At 38.7% G+C, this 13,923-nt stretch overlaps 1 protein-coding gene across 1 annotated transcript in view; it reads right to left on the bottom strand.

The window, feature by feature from the left end:
• dlgap2b (discs, large homolog-associated protein 2b) overlaps positions 1-13,682 on the bottom strand; it is a 49,494-nt gene extending 35,812 nt beyond the window's left edge. Inside the window, exon 1 of the mRNA XM_080883713.1 lies at positions 13,599-13,682. The gene's annotated coding sequence lies outside the window, so the exon portion shown is untranslated. The remainder of the gene's footprint in view (positions 1-13,598) is intronic.
• Positions 13,683-13,923: the final 241 nt, after the last annotated feature.

The following is a 13,923-nucleotide window of genomic DNA, read 5'->3' as shown; positions in this document are numbered from 1 at the left end:
TGTAAAAGTCCGAGTCAAGTCACAAGTCTGAAACTTTGAATTTCAAGTCCTTTCGAGTCTTTAAAAAAAAACAACGAAAAAATAATGTTGCAGTTATATGCTAAATGTAAATATTAGACCATGTAATTTTAAAATCTGTGTTTTTCTCAACACATGACAAAATAGTGAACTTAGAAAATATACACAAATTGTGAAATTGCACCTCTTTAAAATGCAGCTCAATTAAACCTAGCTCCAAGAATAATTTTCACCGACAGTTCTGAGATAAGCTGCATGTTATTCTTGGATGCGGTTGTAGGACCAGCTTTAAAATCGCATGACAAAAATATCATACACATTAAAAAAAAAACTGTATCACCAACGTAGCCTGGACAACATTTGCTAGTTAGATGAAGTCAGCTATCTCATCTTAGCATATTTATATGCATATTTATAATCATACGGTTCTTGGAGTGAGTGCATACACTCATGAAGTTTAGTAACTTCAGGTCACTGCAACAAGCCCAGGTACAGTTTACCGACGGATGGGTGCAGGACCTTGAAATGCACCGTGTAGAACGAAAGACCATCGTACGTATCATAAGTTTACCAATCTCACAAATCGTCGTCATAAATACACATTCCTTAACCGTTTATTAATAGGACCTTTGAGCTCAACGGTAATCAATTAGTAGTGGAAATAATTTCTGGTACGAGTTACAGAAATGTAGCAGTGACAATAATACTGTATGCTGTAAACGTACTGGGCAATTAGTGATACAAAACAACTGTTTTATCCTGTGAATAAAAGTATATGTTTTTGTCAATGTACCATAATAACAGAAGCGAAACGCAATATTGTGTCAGGACAATTCACTATTTATGCACAATAAATAAAGGAGCATAGCGCGACAATTTCTGTTCAGCGCCAGACTTGCTTGTAACCTATATCACCAATTATGTTGTGAAAATGACGTGTTAACTACAACAGCAGACTGACCTTTGTGTAAATGCTTGGAGCAGATTAACCTGTGAGCTGGTGTTCTGGGACGTTATATTTGATCTTTGAATGGCTGCAATCCAGTCGCCTCTTTGTTACTTCGGAAACATGGCTCGAACAATTTCTCTTCAACGACGTAATCCGATAACAACCGATCTCTTTACCCGTCGGCTTCCCGTGGCTGTCATGCGACCGGCTATTGCAGTTAATAATACAACAGCTTCTTGACATTTTTGTGTTTCTTTTTATCGCTGTATAACTGATTTTAATTGAAAGCCTGCGTGCGCTAGTACCGCTTGCCACGAGTTCCCAGAATCCTTTGCGGTTTTACCCCTGAATGACGTCACATTTTCAATCTCTATATAATATGTATGTTAAATTTTATATTTGGGGTGAAATATCAAGTCTTTTCAAGTAAACCGGTTCAAGTCCAATTCAAGTCCCAGGTCATTGGTGTAAAAGTCCAAGTCAAGTCACAAGTCTTAGAACATTTTTTCAAGTCAAGTCTAAAGTCATAAAATTAATGACTCGAGTCTGACTCGAGTCCAAGTCATGTGACTCGAGTCCACACCTCTGGGTACAGTCTCTTTTTCAGTCTGAGGTATGCTATAAATATAACAACATTAAATAAATAACAGATTAAGATAGCCATGTGAGATAGCATAAGTGACTGAATGCCTTTCACATAAAGTACTAACCCATCGTTTAAGCAATATAAAACTGCACCAGCCACTTTCTGTATGCCTTGCCAGTATTTGACTGGACTCCTGGCTGAGTACTCATAAAGCGAATCGCTTGTACCGCCACATCCCAAAGGAGCTCTACTGGATTGAGATCTGGTAAACAGTCCTTTGATTTCAAGAAACCAGCTTGAGATGATCAACTTTGAGACATGGAGTGATATCCTGCTAGAAGCAACCACCAGAAGATTGGTACACTATGGCCATAAAGGGGTTGACATGGTTGGCAATAATACTCATACAGGCTGTGTGTGAAAACAATGCTCAATCGGTTCTAAGGTGCCAAAAGTGTGTTTAGCGTGTGCTGTAACATGTATTATAATGTGAGACTTTTATATTGTAAAAATGTACTCTGGTATATTCTCAGTAACTGTTTCTGACATACTCAGACCAGTCTGCCTCGCACCAACAACCACCTTTGTCTTTCTTTCTCATTCTGTTACTTGTTTTTGACCTGCAGCAGACCATCTGGACCACATGTACATGCCTAAATGTAATGAACTGCAGGTATGTGATTGGCTGATTAGTTATTTGCTTGAACAAGCTGTTGAATATGTGTACCTAATGAAGTGGCCAGTTATAGCTGATAAAGAAAACAAAACATGGCGTAGGAGGCTTAGGTTTGGCATTACGCCTGTTCTCATTCAGGTCTTATACCAAATGTTGACACATCTCCATGGAAACTACAGTATGTAACTAATACAGAAGTTTCCCCGTGTAAAAGAATATGAGTTTTGAATATTGAGACATTTGATAGACTTTAGCAAAAGTTTCTCCTTAATCAGTTAGTCAGAAATAGATTCAAATGGAATATTGCTTTATTCTCATTTGACTAAAAAAATGTATAACAAAGATCTTAAATACTGACTCAGGTCATTGTTTCCTAGATTAAAGAAAGGGGAAATGTAATTGTTGGCCAGTCTGAGGACACTGGAGGATTCAGTGATCCCCTGAAATGAGAAAGCTGAAGACCAAGAAAAAAACTGTACTTGCTGTCACGGTTCTGGGTCCGTTGGACCCAGTATTTTGAGTTTATTATATTTCGGTTTAATTCTGCTTCATGGATTGTTTTCTTATTCTCGTAGTGATGATGATTATTTCTTGTTTCTATTTATCCGTGCTTAAGGATTTGTTCTCAGTTATATCTCACGTTTAGTTTAGTTCAGGTTCCATGTGTCATTCTCTGTCTGTCTCTCAGTGTAAAGTCTGCATGCTTGTTTAGTAATTCATGTGTCCTGTTTTATTGTGAAAGTCTTTGTCTTATGTTAGTGTGTGCAGCTTGGTTCCCCCCGTCTCGTTAACCCTGATCTCTCCCAGCTGTGTCTCCCTCCTGTTGCCCATTCGCTGATTACCACCCTGTGTATATTAGCCCTGTGTTTTCCTGTGCTCAGTGTCACGTTGTACCCTCAGATTATGCCTGTGTGTTTCTGTTCTCCATATTCTGTGTTCACTTCAGGTTTTGTTTTCATACTAGCAATAAAGCTGAGGTTTTGAGTTTCACGTTTGTGTCTGAGTCCTGCGTTTGGATCCTCCTCTCCGCCTGCCCGCACACAGAGCCCTGACACTTGCTGTGGTGACTGTACCCAGTGATTCACCCGGGAGGTCCAAATGACTTAACTCAGAGTATCAGTGCTATCTAACTTTATTTTTCATTGAGGACCTATAACCCTGAAGGCTGGCACAGCTCTTTTTACATTCTCATGTGCAGGGTCTCACAGTGACATCTAGGAATGGGTAAAGATAGAATATAATACTAAACAGTACCAATTACTAGTGATGGGCAGATGAAGCCCCATGAAGCACTGAAGCTTTTCATCCAATTGGTTCACCCCAACGCGAAGCTTCATGAAGCTTCATTTGCTCTAGCAGGACACCTACTGGACGTAAAAATAATAGCTGGTATGAATTTGAAGAGTGTGGCATTTTGCACACAGCCTGTAAATGTCAACAACAAAAGGAGTGTGTAAAACATCTATATTGTAGTGATGCAGTATACTGTGTATATTTATGCTGGCAGTATGGAAAGACAATAAAAACAAAGCACAAATTTAAATATCACACACGTCACTTATTGCATTGTATGATATTGTTATATCATTTAGTAACATTACAGCATGCTATAGTATCATGGCATTTGATGGCTCACCTGGTCTTGCTCCACAATCGGTGTTCCCCTTATTCTCATGCATAGCTCTGTAGTGCCTAAGCATGGATGAGGTGTTGTTGTTATATCCCAGCTCCCTGGCACATAGCAAACACCTCACCTTGTACAAAAGTACAGACAGCCTAACATAGGTTTTATTGCACCATCAGTATTATGAAAATCCATCTTCTGTGGAAATTCACATACCTTGTTGGGAGGAATAAGATCAAAATGTTCCCACACAGGGGAGGACATCCTCCTCTTCTTAGCTGGCTCCATTCTCTCCTGACTTTCTCTCCTCACTCTCATAAACCTCCAAACTGTCTCCAAACTCTCACTAACCGCAACTCTTCATCAAACACCCACATTTTGAATGAAGTCTGAGGGGTTTATATCGCTCTCATAGCTCGCGGAAAAAATTCGAACCGCTTCATGAACCAGTCACGTGGTACAGCCGGGCAGCGAGGCTTCGGACGTCATCATTTTCAGCTCCTCCCATAAATGAAGCAAGCCTCGATACGCGCTTCGCGGAAACGCCCCCTTATTACTCGACACACGCTCCGAAGCCTCGATACAGAACGTCCCATCACTACCAATTACAGTACATGTCTTTACTTTTATCAGTATTCTTCTTTAATGAGGCTAAAAGTTTTAACTCACTGCTCCATGGTTCACTGTGTCCTTTATCCATGAAGTCAACATGCAATAAGGTTATAAAAACTAAGACAACCTTCCTTTGGTCAGAAAGCACCTAGACATTCTCCCCGGTTCACTAAAGTAGATAGTAGCAGTACCTTAAATTTTATGATTTATATTTGTCACCGTCTAAATGCCTAAATTACCCACGTCACATGAAATTGCTCCAGCTTTTGTGACATTTTCAAAAATATACCATCTGTTTCAGCTCCAATAAACACCTAAGATGAGGATATCAGGCTCAGTTTGACAGCAACAACTCAACACAGAACACAGCAAGACAGGACAAATGGAACTCCATTTCCAGAAATTGAATTCTGGAAATGGAGTTCCCTCTGAAAACTGCAGTGATCATATCTGCAGGGACGGTAATATTAAAGCACAAGATATATCTTCATCCTTAATGTTTAATTCACAATGCCTGCTTAGACCAAACCGCACTTTGTCTGGTATCATTACAGTGACAGAACAGCAGTGCTTTTACAGCATTTTTCATGCATATGCCTTGAATAAAGAGTATCCGTGTGAGTGATGTGCAGTGCAGTGTGTAAAAGGCATCCGTTTGCTGCAGCTCACTCTGGCCTGAAGCATGTACATCTACACAGGAGCATATTATCCCTCAGTGTCACTCACTGGTCTTTGTGGCCACATGTGTGCACCAAAGTGAGAGCACTCTGTAAGCCTTTCACATTTACTCCACAGCAGCATTGCTTACAATGATTGACACAGCTGGCACAGCTGAGGTAGTCATCCAGTCTTCCCACACATAAAGCGAAAAGAGACATAGCGATATTAATCGTCAGCGATCGTGGCTCAAGAGTTGACAGTTCGTCTTGTAATCGGAAGGTTGCTGGTTCGAGCCCCAGCTCGGACAGTCTCAGTCATTGTGTCCTTGGGAAAGACACTTCACCTACCGCCTACTGGTGCTGGCCATAGGGGCCGATGGCGCGATATGGCACAGGGTACAAGGCAGCTGTGGCTACAACTGTAGCTTGGCTTCACCAGTGTGTGAATGTGTGAGTGAATGAATAGTGGAATTGTAAAGCGCTTTGAGGGTCTTGAAAAGCGCTATATAAATGCAATCCATTATGATTATGTCTAACATTAATAAGAAATAATATGATCTGTAAATATTATTCCAATTCCTAACAATTCATCGCATTATTAAATCACTCCATGATGTTTTATGTGCTTTATGAAGGACCAACTAATTGATTGTCATCCATAAAACTACTTTGCTAAGGATTTTGACAATATTCTTTGTTTCCAGTAGCTATATTAAAAAAATGTCCATAAGTACATTGAACACAAGACAGTTTTAAATGCCAGCTTCATAAAGCACCTCCTTACAACAATCTCCTATTTGTTAGTGCTGTGACACTAATACAGAATTTCATGCAACAGGATGTGTTGCTCTAACTTGACAGCAAATCTTTTCATGTATTAAAATTTACTATTGGGCTGTGGGGATCAAACTGTTGTTATTGCCATAAGAAAGAACTTAATAAGCCTTTAAGTTCCTTACTTTTGCCATGGGCATTAAAATGAAGGAAAATGCAGTTAAATAAAAGACTCATTCTTTCCCTATTTTCACTACACATTTTTACTCAACACACACTCTTCTAGGGCTACAACTGTGTTTTCATGATCAATTTAATTGGCATTTTATTTCAGGTATTGTTGTGTCTGTCCTAAAACAAGGCACAGTAACAAAATTCCACATTTTTCCTTAAAGAATTTACATAAATGCTACACAGAATTTTAAATGGGGTGTTATTTTCCACCCTATTTTACTTGATTACTTAATGAAATGTTATCCATCTGTAGGAGCTGTTGAATCCAACAACTAAAAAAAGGAAGTTGATATAATAAATAATCATGTGTTTGTAAATGCATTCAACCGTGTTGCTCATCAGGTTTTTAATGTTGCCGTCCTGCATTGACCTGAGTCGCTGTGCCATCGAAAGCACACATTTTAATGGTCTATTTGTTACAAGCTCTGTTTTTCAAGGCCTCTAGGTTGCATTAAAGCCAAGCACACTGAGGACAAAGACGAGTGATGCAAATTGAAAAATGTTTTTTCCGTCTTTCCCCGCTGCCAACTTGTTCTGTCACGGTTCTGAAAAGGGTTTCCACGTATGGGAATTCAAAGGTCCACCACTCTCTTAATTAGGCTGGTTTGTCATGTACTGCTCCATCTGTCTTGAGTCTACTGCAGCAGAGAGAGAGAGGAAGAGAAAGGATGAAGTGTGGAGTGGGGGACAACTCCTCCCCGATACCTGTACAGCCTGCACCAGATTGTCAAGCAGCCAGTGTGAAAAGTTGAGCTTTCATGATGGCTAACCAGATCCAAGGCACATAAAATATGGAGGACAGACCCTCCTCCTCATGTCTGGGCTGAAGACAGATTAAATAATGCTGCAGCAATACCACGAAAAATTAAGCTACTGTATAATGAAAGGAGCAAGTGCTGCAAACTAAACAGCTGGACTGCCCCTCTAGCAGTGCTTCTTAAATTTGACAATGGAAGAAGTGGCTGTTGAAACCCAAAAGCATTTCCTAAGTGGGCAGATTGTTCACATAATGATAGCAGTGTAGATTAGCAACAAAAAACACTTTTGTGGCTCAAAGCTTTTAGTGCTTCATCGCTACAAACATACAACCATAAACAAAACAGCATATTGTGTGCACTCTTCTTTTAATGGCGGTTAAATTATTCAAAGTGTAATAAGTATTCTCATTAGTGTTAAATTAATTAGAATAAAGATTTACAATCAGGTCGTGAAGGTCGCAGCAGGGTGTTGTTGAGATGTCCAGGCCAGGTCGCACCATTTATCTACCGCTCTAGAGATGCTAGGATAAAAGCTCGTTGCTGTGGAAACCACCTATCTCTTGACACAGGGATGAAGGGCTCTTTGTGTAGTCAAACAGAGTGATTTAAAAGGGAAGAATTTAGATGAAATTTAAAAATACTGAAGGGTTAACATTTTGACAAATGATGAATTAACTTTAAGAGTAATCTCAAATTGTTTATTTCCTTTTAATTTAATAGATTTTTAGGGAACATGGCCACCAATTAGTAGAAAAACCTGTCGAGGGGCAAGGGTACTTTTTATCTTTTAGCACTGACTAATCAAAGAGGGAACTTGTTTTTTGGGGAGACAGAAAAAATGTAATTGTTCTGGGGGGTTTTTCTTACAAATAGGAATGTTTGGATCCATTGAAAACAATTTTAGACAGAGACAAGAGAAAATAAATTAATATTTATATCATAAAATATATTAAAAACATCAACTAATAATAATAATAATAATAATACATTTTATCTGAAAGCGCCTTTCAGAACACTCAAGGAAACTGTACACAGCAGAATAATAAAAACAACATAATATATCAATAAAATGTTTTTTTTCTCCCCTATAGAGTGAAAATGATCTCACAAGTGTTGCAAATGTGTATGATATGACCCATAAGGTTAAACGAAGATTTACCAATGTGTGCAATTATTTGTGTGTAATCTTTTAGTACTAACAAATGCATGCTCCAAACCACATACTTATACAAAGCAATATGAGAACAAAGCCATTCTATAAACGCATCCAAACCTGAATAATCACTGATCATTTTCACAGTAAAAAAAACTTGATGTGTGAACAAATGTCCTGATGTGGTCTTTGTGGTGATTTAGCGCTAAACAATTAAAACGGAATTGAATTGAAATAAAGATATTTTTTGCTCAACTATACAAGCTGTGCATGGTTTGGCTGATATGCACAGAAAAAGTCATGTGTGCGTGTGTGGTTTTGAAACTTTTTCCGCGTAGTTTCACAAATGTAAGCTGCTTTCAAGTGCGAGTGGAAAACTCTGACATCTGGGCAGCCTGCATATTCCTGAGGAGGACTGAGGAATGTATCGAGCATGTCCATCTGGGAGGAGACCCCAGGACTGATCTAGGACATGTTGGAGAGATTATGCTGGCTGCTCAGTGACCCTTAAACGGAGCTAGGAGAGGTGGAGTCTGAGAATCTCTGTTTAGACCCAGCCCGGTAAGACAGACTCCAATAAGCAGCAGAAAATGGATGAAAAAAATGAATTTGACAACCTAGATGCTCAGTGGTTAAGATGCCTGCACAGCGAGCCTGAGAAACATTTGTGTTTAATATTTTCTATTTTTAAAACCAGACGCACAAAAACTTTCATTTGATATACATTCAAGAGAAAAAGTCTTAACATAGAACTAACTAGTAAATTAGTGATTATTCTATCAAAGTAAATGTAAAGTGACATATTTGTCGATCTGTGCTATTATTCTGATTATTTAACACCAGTGTATTGCATTTACATGAATGTAAAGTGTGAGTATTCTCTAAAAAGAATTAGAGAAAAGGAATCACTGCTAAAGACACTCTTTATCTCTTAACTTTAATTCTAACCCAAATATGTATTTCCTAAGTACAGCAACCAAGGAGCAGAATGGGAATCTTAATCCCAACACTAAATTTGCCTTCATTCATCATTTCTTCTTATGCTCAAACAACCTGTATATACCCATCTTATCTCAGCTCTTTTCTGTTAGTACAAAGCAGTAAAATGCTGTTCTGCATGTCGCTCCATCTGTCAGTCTGGTGCCAGTTCAAACTGTCACAGTGCTGGCTGATGGGAACTTGTGACTCCCAGGTTTTGTGACAGATGCTCTGCTGTGGCCGTCAAAGTGGATATACCTTGATGTACATGAGGTAAAACACACACACTGTAGCTGCCAACATATATACTCAAATACATGTTTGCCATTGGTGTTGACCTGACAGAAGAGGTGAGGAAGCTGTGGGCTAGATAGCCATATAGATATGAATAGATATAGAGAAGACAGATAGCAAGCAACAGGACCGCAACAATGTCTGCAATTCACAGCCAGACTGCATATTCAGTGTCAACCTTTAGCCTTTAGATCAAACAACAACGTACAAAACAAACAAAGGTCACATACTGCAGTTCCTCTGGTGGCCACTTAAGGATGGCTCCAAAACCAAGATAATTCCCATCAAAGAAATCCAAGGCACTCTCTTCCTTCCATCCATAGCCTATCCCAGTTTTTTTTAGGTCAAGAGACGTAGTAAACCCTGGATAGGTCATCAATCAGTTGCAGTGCTTACATAGACACTTACACATTCACAATCACATTCACAACTATGGTTAGTTTACAATCACCAACTAACCTAACCCAGTTCTTGTCTTTGGGAGGAAACTGGAGTACCCAGAGAGAACCGACACGGACACGGGAAGAACAAGCAAACAAAGAAAGACTGCAGATTAGATTAGAACCCAGGACTTTCTGCCTGGTAACAATGTAGGGAACAGTGACAACTGCGCCACCTTTTTAAATAAAATTTTTAATGACTTTATTCTCATTGCATGAGAGTGGTATTCTACCAATGGCAAGCTTCCACTTAGATTAAGATTAGGATCTTCGACAAGTGATTCTCCAGCAACAGGAGGAATCTTGGAGAGCTGTAGGAGTCCAAAGGGACATCGACACAGTAAAGCCTACAATATTTATCAAATTTGATTAAAAGTTAAATAAACAGCAACATCAACCACAGAGAATATCTATGCATTAAAAAAATACAAACATGGTATTTGGGAGCCTGTAACTTAAGAATCCAAAGAGATTCATTGGTGTGTCCGGCCAGCCTGTCCTGCAAATGTCTTTTTGCTATACTTTGTAAATGTAAGATTATACGTATCCATTTTCTTCCTCGAGCCGAGTACCGGTAATTGCTCCTTCTCTATAGAGTCCCATGTTAAAATGCTCAACTTAACAGCATTAAAAAGCCTCACACGATATGCTCTATGGATAGTTCCCCCCCGTAGAGGAGGGCTATTCATAGATTATATGATGCAAGTGGCTGTACATCTATGAAGCACTTTGTGACTGCTCTTGTCTTGAAAAACACATACTTATTTTGCACTAATTAGCCAATTTTAACGTTTAGGAATTATGGTTATCTGCAGCTATTTTTCAGGGTTTGTCTGTTGATTAAAACACTTTTATATTTCCTCCTCATCTCTCTTACTGTTGCCCAAATTTCCCTTTCCACCAACTGAAAAAAAATAAACTACAAATCTCTAAACAAGAGAGCCCCCTTGAGAGAAACCCCACTATAACCACATTTTTTGGGTGTCATGGTTCATCACAGCCTAAATCTCAGGCAATAAAATAAGCACCAGAATCACAGATGCTACCCTTTAGTCTTTCAGCATCCAGTAAAGAGTAATAGCTCCAGGGCATTTGACACAAACTGTGCCGAGCTGCAGTAAAATGTACTGTTCCGTGTTATTGTTGTCTGTTAGTTTATTTAGTCTCTTGGAATTATTCACACGTCCATCAGTGGATTCCAGATTCACCTATGCTGACATATCAACCTCTAACAGTCAATAGCAACAGGTTTTATGTTATTTATGCATGTATTTATTTTTACTTATTTGTTAACCAAGAAACATTATTACATTCAACTTTATGCTTAGTAAGCCAAATATGCTGCTGTTAGGTTCTGCTATTATTAGCATCACAGTGCACAGCCTGCTAGTAGAGAAAGTAATGTATTGATTTTCAGTGTCAAAATGTGTAAAATTTAGGTTTTTTTGGTCTTTTATTTTGAAATGGTCGATAAAAATCCTCAAACTGGCCTTACATGGATGTCTGTGAGTCACAGCATTCAGCTTTAAGTGTCCTCAGCAATGAGAGTATTTCAAGAAATATCACTGCAGATTAATAAAATCCAATCGAGTAATGAAAAAGCTTTAAAGAGGTTGTAGAAGCACTTCATTTATAATGGCAATTGGCAAACCATAATGCCCATCTCCATTGTTACGTAAGAGGCAATGTGCTTTTTTTTTTTAAGCTGGAGTCTCCAAAAAAATAGCAAAAATAAGCTGGGAATCGAGCTCGAGGCTGTTGTCCTTTGACTTGCATGTTGGCTTTAAACCTTCAGCGTTATCCATTCTACTCAAAGGACCCAAACGCTTTTAATCGCTCTAAGGGCTGACTCGATTTGACAGCCACGAAGAACATGCTACCGTCCGTCACCCAGGATGTAAAAGATCAAGATAGATGAGTCACACTGTAAGTAAAAAATAATTTACAATGCAGATTTTCATTTTCTCTGAATCAGTTGGCAGAAATACCTGCAGCACAGGAAAACGTGGTGGTTTCAGTCGTTAATAATTTTAACATTTTAATCTTTACTTGGATGAATTTGGTTTTATTAAATGTCAGACATTTAATAGACAAAATTATTTATCAGTGCGGAAGGAAAAATGATTATCAGTAAAGTTGCTAAAACACATTTTTGTTACTCTTTTTGGAGCTCCAAAGGGGTGTTCACTTCAGATCATTAGATAAATTAGCAGTAATCATTATAGATCATTATAGTACGCCACTTTCTGGGTAATACAGCCTCATAATGAATTTTAAAAAGGTGCTCAGTAATAGAAAATACAAGTGCCATCATTTTAGAGAAGTGTCTTGGCCCCCTTTTAAATTACCTTTCTAGGGGATTAAATTGTCAATATATATATATAGTGCATGGTCACATGTTTATATTGATGCTGTGCAAATATGGCCACTAGTTAAAAGTACATCTATTTTAAACTATTGCACTGCATAAACTTGCTATGCTAAAATAGGACTCAGGACTTCTGATGGCTGCCATGTTTTTTCTTGCTTACATGTATCATGCTGCTTCCCCCCCCACCACCACCACCACCAATTTTCCAGGGACCTTACAACCAGGAAGGAGGCTTGAGCTTCTCTGCTGATTAGGTTTAATTACCTCTAATTAATCGTCTTTCTGCTCAAGTGTGTCGTAGTTTTATGAAAAGTTTAGAGTGAAGAAAATATGAATTCCCTGCTTTTTCATTTTCTTTTAGCAGATTAAAGTTGTGTGTGTGTGTGTTTTTAAAACTATTTGGTCGGGATGAATCCGAAACACTGTTTTTATTTTCACTGCAATGCTTTTCCAGTTGTCTTGCAAAGAGAGCTTGTAGATTATTTATTTGCATTACCGTATTTATTTGTCACGCAGCTATTCCCACTTGTTCCTGACATGAAAGCAAAAGGAATATTTGAGATGTGACAAATGCAAGGAAAAGCTCTTCGAGTGGGGTTTCGCTTGTAGTTCGTTTGATCACATCACACATTCGTTTTCTGTTTGAGTCCCTTTCTCAAGGCTGTGACGCAAGAGACTGAGGGGGTGAGGGTGAAATTGCTTGAAACATTTCTTTGGATTGCATTCCAGGTTGTGACAATGCGATGCTGCAGATAAACTCCAACTCCTAAACATGTGACATACTTAGATACTGGGGAATACCCTGAATAGCACTTTCGCTACTATGGTGCAGCGGAGTCAACAAGAGCGCATCATCGAGGGATTTATCCTGAGTTCAGGCGACAATAATTTGCTGGCAGTCTGCCTCATGTGGGACATGTACACGAAGTCTCGCACATCAGACTGTCCTATCTCACTCCTGATATTCTTCATTACAATATCCACAAATAGAAAGCACTCGATCACCGTGACATTTTCAACTAAAAGCATTTACAGAACATACACACTGTTAGATTACACAGAGACAGTAGTAATACGAACTGCTTACAACTATCCTAAATGTTTAATGAGTTAGAGTGGTGTATCAGGGTGTTTCTTTTTAAATGTAAATATATGCAAAAACACACATTGCTGTCATTAATCAAGGCACATGGAGCAAAGCGCACACATCTCAGTACAAACAGGGTGTGGCAACCAGTATTTTGCATTTCAAATAAGCACGCTGAATATAAATGTATCAATTCTGATTTTAAGTCTCATCCCACAGGAGGTTTACTAATGAAGAGGAGAATTCGCTACGCATTTTTGGGTTGCCCCAAACAAATTATCACTAACAGGAAAATCATGGTAACATTGCATGTAAAAACATAAATTATGGTAGGTTTATGCTTGATATAGACTTCAGTGGAACCTTTGTAGAATCTATGACGTACCCTATTTTGCTGTCCACATTCATGTTTGGGCTGTTGCAATCATGTTGTTAACGGCGATCATGTCCCGATGTTTCATGTGCTTTGTTCTGGTCAGTTTTTGTCCCTCGGGATTTTCCACTTCTTTGTGTATTCCCTCACATAAATTATAGTCATTTAAACATTCTCCTTCCATGAGCCGGGAGACTTTTGTGAGTCCTCATATTAAGGCCATGACTGTTATTCTCTGACTGATAATTAAAAAAATGCGGCGAAAAAGCAGCCAGAAATGCACAGCAGGTATGACGTTACTGAACAGGCCAATCAGAGCAGTTAAGGGCTGTGTCGA

Source organism: Rhamphochromis sp. 'chilingali' (assembly GCF_963969265.1).
Source record: "Rhamphochromis sp. 'chilingali' genome assembly, chromosome: 5".
NCBI lineage: Eukaryota > Metazoa > Chordata > Actinopteri > Cichliformes > Cichlidae > Rhamphochromis > Rhamphochromis sp. 'chilingali'.
The sequence above is the reverse complement of the archived record's forward strand: the minus strand, read 5'-3'. Positions and strand labels throughout refer to the sequence as shown.